Here is a 13,095-nt window from a genome sequence, read left to right as displayed (position 1 = left end):
CTGTTTTTCATAGGATTTTTGAAGACTTACTATTTTAAAAATGGCTTACCAGTCCTGTTTCATTGTCTTTGTCTGGAAACTCCACTGAAACTTGTATTTGCTATGCCAGAGGCCAAGCTCTCAGCATCATAGCAGTGTACCAGCTGTGATAGGGGAGAAGCCATGCAGTATCATAATTGTCCCATGATTTCATAGTTAATGTTATATTTAGCTTTGAATTTTAAGAAACTAATGATTCAAATATGTGAATATAAACTTCTCAGAAAACCCTTCAAGTTCATTGCTGTGAAATCATAGTTCATAATCCAGCAGATTTTCAGAGGCTGTAAATTACTTGGGAAGAGATTGTCCATCTTTTTCCTGAGATAAACTTAAAAACCAAAACCACATCAGTTTCCATCCAATCAGTTGATACAAATAAATATACCAGCACAATTACTTTCATGTGGTATATTAATTGAATATAATTGATGAGAAAGTAGCTGACCATGTGAAGTTCCTTTGGCCACATTTTTCATTATTTTGTTTATCAGCAGATGGTGCTGTTGCTTGAGAGATAACTTTTGTGATGCTTAGTCATTATTAAACAATTGTTGTTGTTGGGTGCCATTAAGTGGAGTGATACTCATAGTGACCCTATCTGTATAAGGTAAAAAAACCATCTTAGAAAAGGAATACGTAAATGTTTTCCATTAGAAGGCGAAATAGAAAGGTTGTTAATATTGGATGATCTCAAAGGCAAAAGGCAGAACTGTCAAACCCTGGAAAAACCAAGCAGTTCTATTGGTTTTCTGCTCTTAAAGATGTCTTAAAGGCTTTCTTCTAGTCATTTATGAATGACTGATTGATCACCAATAAATTATTGCAGGGATTCATCAGTTTCAGTAATTGGACTTAGTACTACTATGTGTAATTTTTCATGGACAGTGATACATATAATTTATTTTAAGGCAGTCTGTAATTTGCAAATTCTTTAGCAAAGAGAGAGAGTGCATCAAAGGGAATATTGGCTTTAAAAATAAGTTATTGACCTACAACCAGGAGAGGATAAAATAGATGAATGGGACCTTCTAAGACTCAAATCCCTATGCACATCCAAAAATTTCTCCAGCACAGTAAAAAGGAAAGTCACAGACTGGGAAAAAATATTTGGTAATTACATGCCTGATAAGGGACTTATATCTAGAATTTATATAATACTCAAGTGCCACAACAAGATAAAGGTAAACAACCCAATTGCAAACTCGACACAGGATATGAACAGACATTTCAACAAGGAAGACACTCAGATGCTGAACAAACACATGAAGACATGTTCAAAATCCCTAGCTCTAAGAGAGATGCAAATCAAAACAACTATGAGATATCATTTCACTTCAGTAAGAATAGCAAAATTCAACAGAGCAGCAAACAGCAAATGCTCGTGAGGCTGTGGAGAAACTAGAACCCTTATTCACTGTTGGTGGGAGTGTAAAATGGTGCAACCACTCTGGAAGGCAGTATCACATTTTCTCAAAAAGTTGGAAATAGAAATACCATTTGACCCAACAATTCCATTACTAGGAATATACCCTAATGAAACCAGAACTGCCATCCAAGCAGATATGTGCACACCTGTGTTTATTGCTGCATTGTTCACAATAGCAAAGAGTTGGAAACAACCCAGGTGCCCATCAACAAATGAATGGCTAGAGAAGCTGTGGTATATTCACACAATAGAATATTATGCAGCACTAAAAAACAAAGAACTCATTAAATATTGTACAAAATGGGTGACCATGCAAGACATTATGCTCAGTCAAATATCTCAGTCACAACAAGACAAATATTGCATAATGCCACTATAGAACAGGTCTGACATGGGGGTTGGGGAAAACTAAGAAAAGAGGGCTTAAATAATGTACACGGCATTGAAACAGATGGGGAGAGAATTGTACAAAAGGATTATTATTAGGTATTATTGGTATGAAAACAGTTCAGAATAAGTTGCATAGTAAAGGGGGGGAACTATATAAAATGAAAGAATTTTTTCTCAAAGAAAAAAGTGAACTGCGGGCGAGAGAATGCAGGGAGGAAAATGTGCAACAATGAATGAATGGAAATCCAAGTTCTTTATAAACTTCCATTAAAATCTAAAAAAAAAAAGTCAGTTAATGTGCTTTAAAGAAGTTCAAGGAACTTCATGTCTATTTTTTATTTCACGTAAACCTTATTTTATGAGTACACAGTTTTATGAATTGAATTATATTTAATAGACAGATAAGCTTTTGAGAATTCTCTTTACCTTATATATTTCTATAAGAAGCTTTGCTGGCACCCTTCTCCACTTTTCTGCTCCATCCCTCCATGGCTCTCCCTCTGTGGCTGCCCTGGCTTCCTGACCCTGACCCCTCTCTAACTCTTTCCTGACTTCAGCACTGCTGGTCGGGGCCACCTTTGCCTTTTTTTGGTTTCTAGGCCCATTTTCAGTGCCTTTGCAAGGGGAGGGGAACCTTGAGGAGTCCTGGGTGCACCGCAGCTGAGGAGGGAAAAGCCTATGACCTCCAGTTCACTGGCTGGATTACTCGGTTACAGCAGTGCCACTGAGGCTGACACCCCCCCCCCCCCCACCTCCCACCCCACCCCGCTCACCTCACCTCACCTCGCTCACCTCTCAGGCCACATGCAGCCCTGTGGTGTATCCGGCCTTCAGTAGTGTCACACCTTATGGCTTGCAAAAACGGAAACCCTCTGCTACACCAGGGGGATACTGAAGACTGGATTGGAACATTTTGGGGTCATAAGGGTGCTGTTTGGAGTGCAGTATTGAATAAAGATGCCACCGAAGCAGCTACTGCAGCTGCAGATTTCACAGCCAAGGTGTGGGAGGCTGTCTCAGGAAAGGAATTGATGGCACTGGCTCATAAACACATTGTCAAGACTGTGAATTTCACTCAAAATAGTAATTATTTGTTCATTGAGGGACAAGATAAACTCTTATGCATCTACAACTTGAACAGACCTGAAGCAGAACCTAGGGCATTCTGTGTTCACACTTCTGGTATTAAAAAGGCTCAGTGGTGTAGGGAGGATAAACAGATAACTTCAGCTGATGATATAACTATCCACTTTTGAGATCAGACAGAAGTGAAGTCTTGAAATTTTTTTAATTTATTTTTTTTTTATCTTCACATCCATCCTGTCAGGAGAAAGCTGGTTTTATTATCCCTGTTTTAGGGAAGACCCAAAGTTGTCAAAGGTAAAGTGACTGGTCTAATGGGGTGCTTTCCCCTCTCCAACAAAATTTCATCATTTCTGCCACGTTTTTAAGTCTTGAATGAGCATCGTTCTTTCCAATGGCAGTAAATAAAGGCATAGCACTTCCTGACAAGGTAGTCCAGTTGAGCACACAGGCTGTGTCACTTCACAGCAGGGAAGCAGCCCCAGGGGTTCCTGGCTCTGCTCCCCAAGGCAGAACAGGAAGGACGAGGCTAAGGCCTGAGCATCAGGAAGTCCGCTGTGTAATGGTGTGCGATCCATTGCCCTTTGCAACAAGGAGACTCAGGACTTTGTGTTTTGGGACATCATAGAATTCTCCATTCCAACATCCTAGTCTTGACACTCATGTGTATTCCACTTGGGTTACCCCCTCCCCCCAGCAGCAAATACTGTTAATTCAACAATCTAAATGCCTAGTTATTTCAGACAAGAAAACTGTAGTGTCTGCCTCACTTCCATTCCCTTCTTTCTGTGACACCCAGGGACCCCAGGAACTAGAGGCTAGTAGAACGGAGAGACCCTCCCTCCATTCCTTCAAACTGTGCTGTGCTTAGGGATCTTCTACAGCCTCAGGGCTTTGAAGGTCAGATGACTACCTTCCCCTCAGATTTTAAGGAAGATTATTTGAAGATGTAGGACTGAGCTACCCTGAAAATGGTTGGTGCCTATTGAGACTGCAAAGAGGTGAGAAGCACGGGAATTACAAGTGGTTCTGCTCTGGTATTCCCAATGAAGGCCCTTCTTCTTTAGGGTTGGTTACCTGTGCTTTTAATCCCAGCTATAAAAAATCCTACCCTAAAGGCCTCTGAGTTAGGGAAGCTAAAAGGTTGCAATCAGACAAACTTCACTTACAACACTGGCTTCAAGAGGAAGTCACTTAACTTTCTTTTCCTCCTTTGTCTGCATCTCGGAAGGGTGTTACGAGTGAATGAATCAAGCACATGTAGCACAGTCCTAGGATACAGGAATTATCCTAACAGCAAATCTTGTCATAATCCCAGAGGGTTTCCTATGGGGCCAGGTTGCTAGGGTCAGACTGAAGTACGGATGACAGCAGGGGAAGTTGTCTTAACCAAGTAACTCACAAATCTGGGTCTCTTTCCTCATCTTTAAAATGGAAAGGGAAGCATTCACAAAGACTATTGTCAAGGGCTGCTGGAAGTTCCTCTAAGTAGTCCTTTCCAGGCTGTTAGGGGGGTATGCAGAACAAGCTTTAGGGGAGCAAAGGCACTGGGGCCAGAGGTCTATTTCCAATTAATGGGTGACATCACAGGCCCAGAGAGTTTGAGGGCAGGGAGGCACCAGGCCCAGAGAACTGATGCCATTTTACAGAGCAGAAAGCTCAGGCCAGCAAGATCAGGAAACGTGCCAGGGAGTACTCACTGAACTGGTGGCAGAGTTGGGCTGAAACGCAGGTTTCTAGACAGGCTGAGGCAATAACCTGGTGGCTGAGTTTGACATGTTTTAAGCAACATAATGCATAGTTCTGGTTTGAACTTGCTCGTGGCTTCTCTTCTCTTTGGAGACCAAAGCTAACTCCTAATTCAGAAGGAAACGTTACAGTTGCAAAGACGTGCAATTCCACTTCATGATTTAGCTTCTGAGAGCTGGGAGTCTGGCTAGGGACTGTCACCACTCAGGCCTGAGGGGGCTGGGTCACACTATCGAGAAGAAGAATGGGGGAGGAGCAGTGCTTGAGGGTTTGTGGGGACATGGAAAGTGGGGTCTCAGGGACAGGGCATCTGAGGCCCAGCAGTCTTGCAGCCTCAATCTCCGAGTGAAAGCAGAGGCATCCAGACAGCAGCAGAGCTCCTGGGGGAGGCTCAGCTGGTGTTGTTGGTGGGGGTCTTGCTGCCGCCCAGCAGTCTCTCACGCTCATCCTCCTCTGCTGAGGGCTGGCCCCGGGACAGGCGGCTCAGCAGCAGGCAGTACAGGGCAGTGCCCATCAGGAGGATGAAGAAGTCGAGAATCTGCAGTGTGTGGATGGTCTCCCAGCCAGCAACAGGCTCAGCACCCAGATGACCACGGTCCGCAAGCTGTCCAGCACCATGAGAGTGGTGGTGCTCTTTTCTTTGGTGACACTGATGCTGGCAAAGTTGAAGAAGGCCATGCTGCTGATGTTGCCCAGCAGTAACAGGGCGATGAGGGCTGCCGGCCTACCTGGCCGAAGGCATAGGGCGTCCTCCAGGGTCCCTTGAGGGCCTGCTGGTTCCTGCTGAAGGAGCCAGCCGGGATGTAGTACATGGGCACCAGCAGCAGGGCGAGGATCACAAAGCCAAAGAGCCCTTCAGTGCCAGCTGTCCGAAGTGGGTGCACGTTGTATTTGTAGACAAACTTCTCCTCTAGCACCATCTGGATGGCGACAATGATCTGGGATCTGGGATTGATGACCAGCAGGTCCCCTGTGATCACTTCGCTGAGCTTGTGCTGACTCGTGCTTGCTCAGCAGGTCGGCAAGGCCCACGACCACCAGCCCCAGGATGCTGGCAAGGACTCCCAGCCACTGGCTCAGCACCAGCCTCCATCCCAGGAAGGCCACCGAGAACAGGCCTGTGAATATGATGACTGCTCCCCGGAGCATCTGGAAACTGGAGGCACTGGTCATGTTGAGAGCCACATGATACTGGTCCCAGTCATGTCACAGAGGGCTGGGGGCAGGAGAAGCAGGGGGTTGAAGGGCTGTTGGGGGGTTGATGCTGGAATCCAAGTGGTCCTCAGCTCGACACCGGAGGAGGTAGAAGACAGTCAGGCAGGAGAACTCTCCCAAGAACATGCCCACCGCCTGAAGGAAAGGATGCTGGAAGCTGTGCTCCTTGCTTCCTCCACAGCCCTTGGCCACGAAGTTGTCCACCCACTTTGCTGAGAGCATCTTGATGGAGCCAGTGACGAGCATGAGCCCAGCCAGGAACAGCTGGTGCTTGGTCCAGGCCATGACAGTAGATGCAGGTCACGCCAAACAGAGGGACCCCATGAACTCCGCACTCGCTGGGCACAGCAATTCCTGACCCTGTGACTGGGGGTAGGGGGTTGTCCACAGCACTGAAATGTTAATATGTATTTTAGCATTATGGAGTATTAATAACTTATGGACAAGTCTTTTGAAGCTCCACAAGAATCATCCTGCATCTCTTCATCCTGAAAAAAGAATTTCTTGTTGCAGGTGGTGAACATTTTAAACTTTTTAAATATGATTATAATAGTGGAGAAGAACTAGAATCCTACAAAAGACATTTTGGTTGTATTCACTTGGTGAGATTTAGTCCTGATGGAGAACTCATGTCAGACGTTCTGAAGATGGACCATTGAGACTATGGCAAACCTTTTTTTTTCCTCAGAGATAATGCATTTATAAACACAGAAATGGTTACAACAAAGATGGCTGTGATGAGTGGGTATATATATATATTTATATATATATATTTATATATAAATCCGTGTCCGGCAACTGACCGTGGCACCTAGGGAGTTCAAGTCTAGTCCTTGTGTTTTGGAGACTATGGCAAACCTTTATAGGAAAAACATGGGCTTTGGAAATGTGTGCTTCCTGAAGAAGATAGTAGGGAGCTGGCAAAACTGAAGATCAGTTTTCCAGAAACAACAGAAGAAGAACTAGAGGAAGTTGCTTCCAAGAATTCAAATTTCATCTGTAGTTCTACTCCTGAAGGCAAAGCCTGAACATCAGGCATATAGAGAGAGTATATAACCTGTAGACTAAACAAGCAGAGAGAAAAGCATCAGCCTACCAGGGTTATTCTCTATTTGAGGCAAATATGTGCAGTAAATAAAGGGGAATGTGAATTAGCTCCAGCACTGGAACTAAAGAGTATCAAAAGTGATGGGTGGGGTTCTGCTCTTGTAGTGTGACAGCCTCCTGTCCTTAAGTACGAATATGTGCAAGCCAACGTCCAATTCCTGTCATTACAGTTAGATTCCTTGTAGCTATCTGTGTTATTAATGGAGAAGAAAATATAATGGCCTATTTTTCTGACTTCTCCCTTAAAGCAGAAAGACTTTTTGCATGAATTTTAAAGAAGAGGGAATACATTATAGAGTAATTGGTTTAATTTCTTTTTCATTGTTACACTGCTTCTGAACATCATCTAATTATTTTTAGTTGTCTAAATAAATTGGCTCCAAAACAAAACAACAGAAAAAAAGAAGCTATGATGGCATAATGGTTCTGTGCTTACCTAGTAACTGAGTACAGTGGTTAAAATTTACTAGTTTCTCCAAGGGAGAAAACACCTGGCAATATGTCCCAATAAAGATTGTAGCTTATGAAATACTCCTTATTGTTGTTCCATGCCTTTAAGTCAAGTATGACTTATAGCGACCTGCTGAATAACTATCTGAACCTTGCCCTCTCCCGTGCCATCCTTATCATCTCTGACATGCTTAAGCCCACCATGACAATCACTGTCATGCTTAAGCCCACCATGACAGTCACTGTGTCATCTGTCTTGTTGAGGACCTTCCTCTCTTTTGCTGACCTTTCTGGACATGATGTTGTTTTCCAAGGACTGGCCTTTTGTAGCAACATGCCCAAAGAATGTAAAACAAAGCTTTGTAGTCTTTGCCAGCCAGGAGCACCCTGGCTGCACCTTCCCCAAAAGATTCTGGGCCACCAGGGCTTCTAGACTCAACCACAGACCTCTAAGCAGCTTGATGCCTTCAAGTCAGACACTGGGGCTTCTTTTCATGAATCTTTCTCTCACTGCCTTCAACGTAGAACCATCTCATAGCTAACCATCCATTGAGTTTCCAAGGTTGAAAATCTTACAGGAGAAGATTGCCCACCTTTCTGCCGTGGAGCTCCTGATGGATTTACACTGCCAGAGATGCATGGCCTTTGGGTTAGCAGTGCAGTCATCCATGGACTTGGTCACTGGAATGCCCTGTTGAAGACTGTGTTGTTGTTATGTAGCATTGAGTCAGAACCAACTCATACCTGACCTGCCAACAAGTTTTCAGAGGCAAGAAAGGAGATTGTCCATCTTTCTCCTGCAGAGGCACTGGTGGATTCAAACGTGTTCCTTTGGGTTGGTAGCACAAATTCCTTACCACTAAACCACCAAAGTTGCCCTTGATGAATATACAGAAAGCTAAAATTTCACAAATAAATATGAGAAGCTGGTAAAGTTCAAAGTCATGCAGTTAGACTTTTTGGTTTTGGATTTGTTTGGTTTCTTAAAAACAAAATAGCAGATGAATTGGTAAAGTACTGACAGTGACCCAGCTCATCAATTATAATCTTAAAATCAACCACTTTTTTTAAAGTGAGTCTTAATTAAACTCATCTGGAGAACTTAAAAAACTTGGAACCCAGTCCAAGAGAATCCAGATGTAATTGATTAGATGAGGATGCGGACATTGATCTTTTGTAAAATTCCATACATGATTAGTCTAGCTTGTTAAAAATTTGATGGCTTTCATTCCAAGAGAGTTTGATTTACTAGGTTGGAGAAGGGCTCATGATTGTGCAAAAAGAACAAGGAAACACTACATGGTTTTACATTAGGAAAGGCTGCATCAGGATTGTTTCTTTTCTCCATACCTACTTAAATTGTATGCTAAGCAAATTATTCTAGAAGCTGGACTCTATGAAGAATGTGTTATCAGGATCGGAGGAAGACTCATCAATAACCTTGATTATGCAGATGACACAACCTTGTTTGCTGAAAGTGAGTAGGACTTGAAGCATTTGCTGCAAAAAACCTCTGAAGTCTTCAATATGGATTGCATTTTAATGTCAAGAAAATAAAAATCCTTACCACTAGACCAATAGGCAACATCATGATAGATGCAGAAAAGATTGGAGTTTTAATGAATTATCTTGCTTGTATCAACAATCAATGTTCCTGGCACCAGCAGTCAGGTGATCAGGAGGTATATTGTACTGAGTAAGTCTGTAGTTAGGGACCTCTCCAAATCATTAAGGAGCAATGATATCAGTTTTAGGGCTAAGGTACATCCGATGCAGGCCATGATCTTTTTAATCAATTGCTATGTATTTGAGAGCTAGACAGTGAGTAAGGATGACGGCGGGGAAAAATATATATCCTATGGACTGCCAAAAGAATGAACAGAAGAAGGTGAGCCAGAGTGCCCCTTGGAGGCAAAGATAATGAAGCTTCACCTCATAGACTTTGGACATGTTGCTCGGAGAGTCTGTTCAATGGGGAGGGACATCAGGCTTGGAAAGGTAGAGGAGCAGCAAAGGAGAGGAAGACGCTCTGCCGGATGGATTGACCCAGTGACTGCAGCATTGGGTTTGGATGTGTCAGAGATTGTGAGTATGGCACAAGATAGGACAGGGTTCAGGTCAATTGTTCACAGGGGTATATAAGTCATACTTGACTCAATGGCACCTAATAGCAACAGTAAGCTCACAGGGAGCTTTATTGGCCCAGAGAGTAGGGAGATGCGTTGCCAGACCAAAGGTGGAAGATTCGAATCCACTTCTTACTCCAAGGGAAAAAGATGGACAGTATCCTCCTGTGTGATTTATAGTCTATGAAAACTTACTGGAGGGTCTGCTATGAGCCAATTCTCACTCTGGGGCAATAAGTTTAAATTTGGTTTTTCGTGTGTGTGTGTGTGTGTGTGTGTGTGTGTGTGTGTGTGTGTTTTGTTTTTTAAAATGAACTCCCAGGCCATACTAATGCTGCTGGTCTGTGGAATTCACTGTGATAATATTATCCCAAAGTGAGTAGTTAATTTGGTTAAACACATAAGCATAAGTGTGTGAGTTATTTATACATTTATCTTTAGAATGAATTTTACTGGCAGAGCCACTAAATCACGTCTAATGAAGCTGTCTCATTCTGTTTTAGAGAGTGGTAATTCAAACATGAATTGAATATACTATGGCATATTAGGCAACAGAAGTGACTTAAGAGGGTTAAAGGTCTTTTTAAAAAGAGCAAATGATTCATAGATCTTTTGAACTGCCAATAAAAAGAATTACATTTACTGATTTGATACAATGTAACCATGCCTCAAATTAAAATACAAAAATGTTTAAACTGTTTATGGCTTGTTCCCACAGACAACAGGCATACAGTAAAATACAAAGTACTTAGTGAAAATAAAAATATGTTCTTTGATAATTTGATTGTGCTACAAGCATATTTTTAGAATACTGTAGTGTTCTAAAACAGAAAAAATATTTTTTAACTTAAAAATGTAAGAGTTTAACAGTGATAAAGTTTAATAAGATAGTAAAAAACAAATTCTAGCAAGGCGATAGATTGGAACCTTTATACACTACTGGTAGGACTATAAAATAGTTCACCCATTATAGAAAGGAGTTTGTTGCTTCCTTAAGACATTAGAAATTGGAATAACTTTTTTTAATTATTAAATTTTATTAGTTTTAATGAATATTTACAGAGATTTTGGGTTTTCATTCATTCATTGTTGCACTGAGAAATTGGAATAACTTTGATCCAACAATCCAGAGCCTAGGTATATATGCTAAAGAATAAAAGTTGTGATATGAATAGATAGATACACAGTGCAGGTAGATTCACTGCAGCAGTGTTGTTATTGTTGTTAAGTACCATCAAGTCAAATACAACTCATAGCAGCCCTATGAACAAAAGATCTTAACCTAGTCCTGTCCTGCACCATCCTCACACTTCCTGACACGCAAGAGCCATTGCAGCAGTCACATTGTCAGTCCACCTTGCTGAGGGTCTTCCTCTCCTTCACCAGTTCTCCACTCTTCCGAACATCATGTCCCTCTCTAAGGAATAGCACCTCCTAGCAACATGTCCAAAATATGTGAGGTGAAACCTCATCATTCTTGCCACCAAAGAGCACTCTGGCTGCACCCTCTCAAAGACATATCTATTCGTTTTCTTGGCTGTTCATGGAATGTTCAGTGCTCTTCTCCAACACCACAGCTCAAAGGCATCAGTTCTTTTCCTGTCATCCTTATTCATTGTCCAGAACTCAGATGCATAGCTGGCAATAAGACCATGGCCTGAATCAGACACACCTTAGACCTCAAACTGACATTACTACTTCTCAATAATTTGGGATGATCCTTAACTGCAGATTTTCCCATTGCAATGCATCTCTTTATTTCCTGACTGCTCATACCAAGGGTGTTAATTATGGATTCAAGCAAGATAAAGCTGTTGACAGTTTGAATCTCCTCTTCATCCATCATGACACTGTCTGTTCGGCCAGTGGTAAGAATCTGTTTTCTTAATATTTAGATACAAGCCATACTGAAGGCTGTATGTCTTGATTTTCTGCAAAAAGTGCTTCAAATCCCCCTCACTTTGAGCAAGTAAAGTTTTGTCATCTGTGTAATGCAGGTTATTGATGTGTCTCCCTCCAATCCTGATGCCAAAGTCTTCTTCAAAGAGTCCAGCTTCTTGGATAATTTGCTCAGTATATCAATTGAACAGATATGGAGACTGACTATATCCCTGAGAACACTCCCTTCCAAATTCCAAACCATGCTGTACTTCCCTGCTCTGTTGGCACAACAGCCTCCTGCTCCAGGTGTATGTTCCTCATGAGACTGTGGGTCGGATCGTCAATTACTCATTTGCAAGTTCAAATTGAGGCCAAAGAAAATGAAAATAAGTCCACAGGAACCAAGATATGATCTTGAATCAGTTCCATCAAATTCCATGATTAAGTTTGAGACATTGAACACCAATGGTAGAAGACCAGAGGAGTTGTGGGATGATATTAAAGATATCATCCATAAAGAAAACAAAAGGTCATTACAGAAACAGAGGAGGAAGTAAAATCTGAAATGGATGTCAGAAGAGACTCTAAAGATTGCACTGGAGCATTGAGAAGCCAAATTTAAAGGAAAGCAGGTCAACGTGAAAGAGCTGAACAATTTCAAAGGATAGTTTGGGAGGACAAAGCAAAGTTTTATAATGGAATGTGCAGAGAGCTGGAATTGGAGAATAAAAAGGGAAGAACTCACTCTGCATTTCTCAAGCTGAAAGAACAAAAAGATAAATTTAGGCCTTGTGTCACAAGGTTGAATTGAAAGATCCTTTGGGCAATACAGAAAGCATCAAAAGAAGATAGAGGGAATACACAGAGTCACTGTACCAGAAAGAATTGGTTACAATAGTAGAGATGGAAATAACTTGGGTGTCAATTAATGTTGTTGTTGTTGTTATGTGCCATTGAGTCACGTGCGACTCACAGCGACCCTATGTACAAGAGCTCTAAATGCAGTTCTGTCCTGTGCCAACCTAGCCATCTCAAATGCACTTATTCCCACCACTCCAGTCACAGAATCAATCCATCTCACCAAAGGTCTTCCTCTCCTTCGCCTCCCCTCCACTCTGCCAAACATGATGTCCCTTTCCAAGGACCAGCCCTTCCTTGCAACATGCCCAAAATATGTCAGACAAAGCTTCAGAATCCTTGACTCCAGGGAACACTCTGGCTTCACCCTCTCCAGGACAAACCTGTTAGTTCTCCTAGCAACACTCTTCTCCAGCACCAAAGCTCAAAGGCATCAATCCTCTTTCTGTCAGCCCTATTCACTGTCCAACTCTCTGATGCATAACACATAATTGCGAAGACTACAGCCCGGATCAGGCGCACCTTAGTCTCCAGCCTGACATCGTTGCTCTTCAGTACTTTTTGAGAGCCAACTTTCCCAATTCAATTTGTCTCCTCATTTCCTGGCTGCTGTTACCAAGCGTGTTGACTGTGGAGCCAAGTAAATTAAAACTGTTAATTATCTCAATCTCTTCACCATCCATGCTGATACTGACAATTGGCGCAGTAGTTAGAATCTTTGTTTTCTTGACATTTAGCTTCAGTCCATATAGGAGGCTGTAGTCCTTG

At 42.3% G+C, this 13,095-nt stretch overlaps 1 protein-coding gene and 1 pseudogene across 1 annotated transcript in view; one reads left to right on the top strand and one right to left on the bottom strand.

The window, feature by feature from the left end:
* The window catches only part of IFT80 (intraflagellar transport 80 homolog (Chlamydomonas)), a 202,906-nt gene that overhangs the window by 83,542 nt on the left and 106,269 nt on the right, over positions 1-13,095 (top strand). The window lies entirely within an intron of this gene.
* Positions 5,082-6,190, bottom strand: LOC102852487 (annotated as a pseudogene).

Source organism: Elephantulus edwardii, unplaced genomic scaffold (genome assembly GCF_000299155.1).
Source record: "Elephantulus edwardii isolate Elephantulus edwardi_28Jun2011 unplaced genomic scaffold, EleEdw1.0 scaffold00320, whole genome shotgun sequence".
NCBI lineage: Eukaryota > Metazoa > Chordata > Mammalia > Macroscelidea > Macroscelididae > Elephantulus > Elephantulus edwardii.
This window is presented reverse-complemented; position numbering and strand designations above follow the sequence as displayed.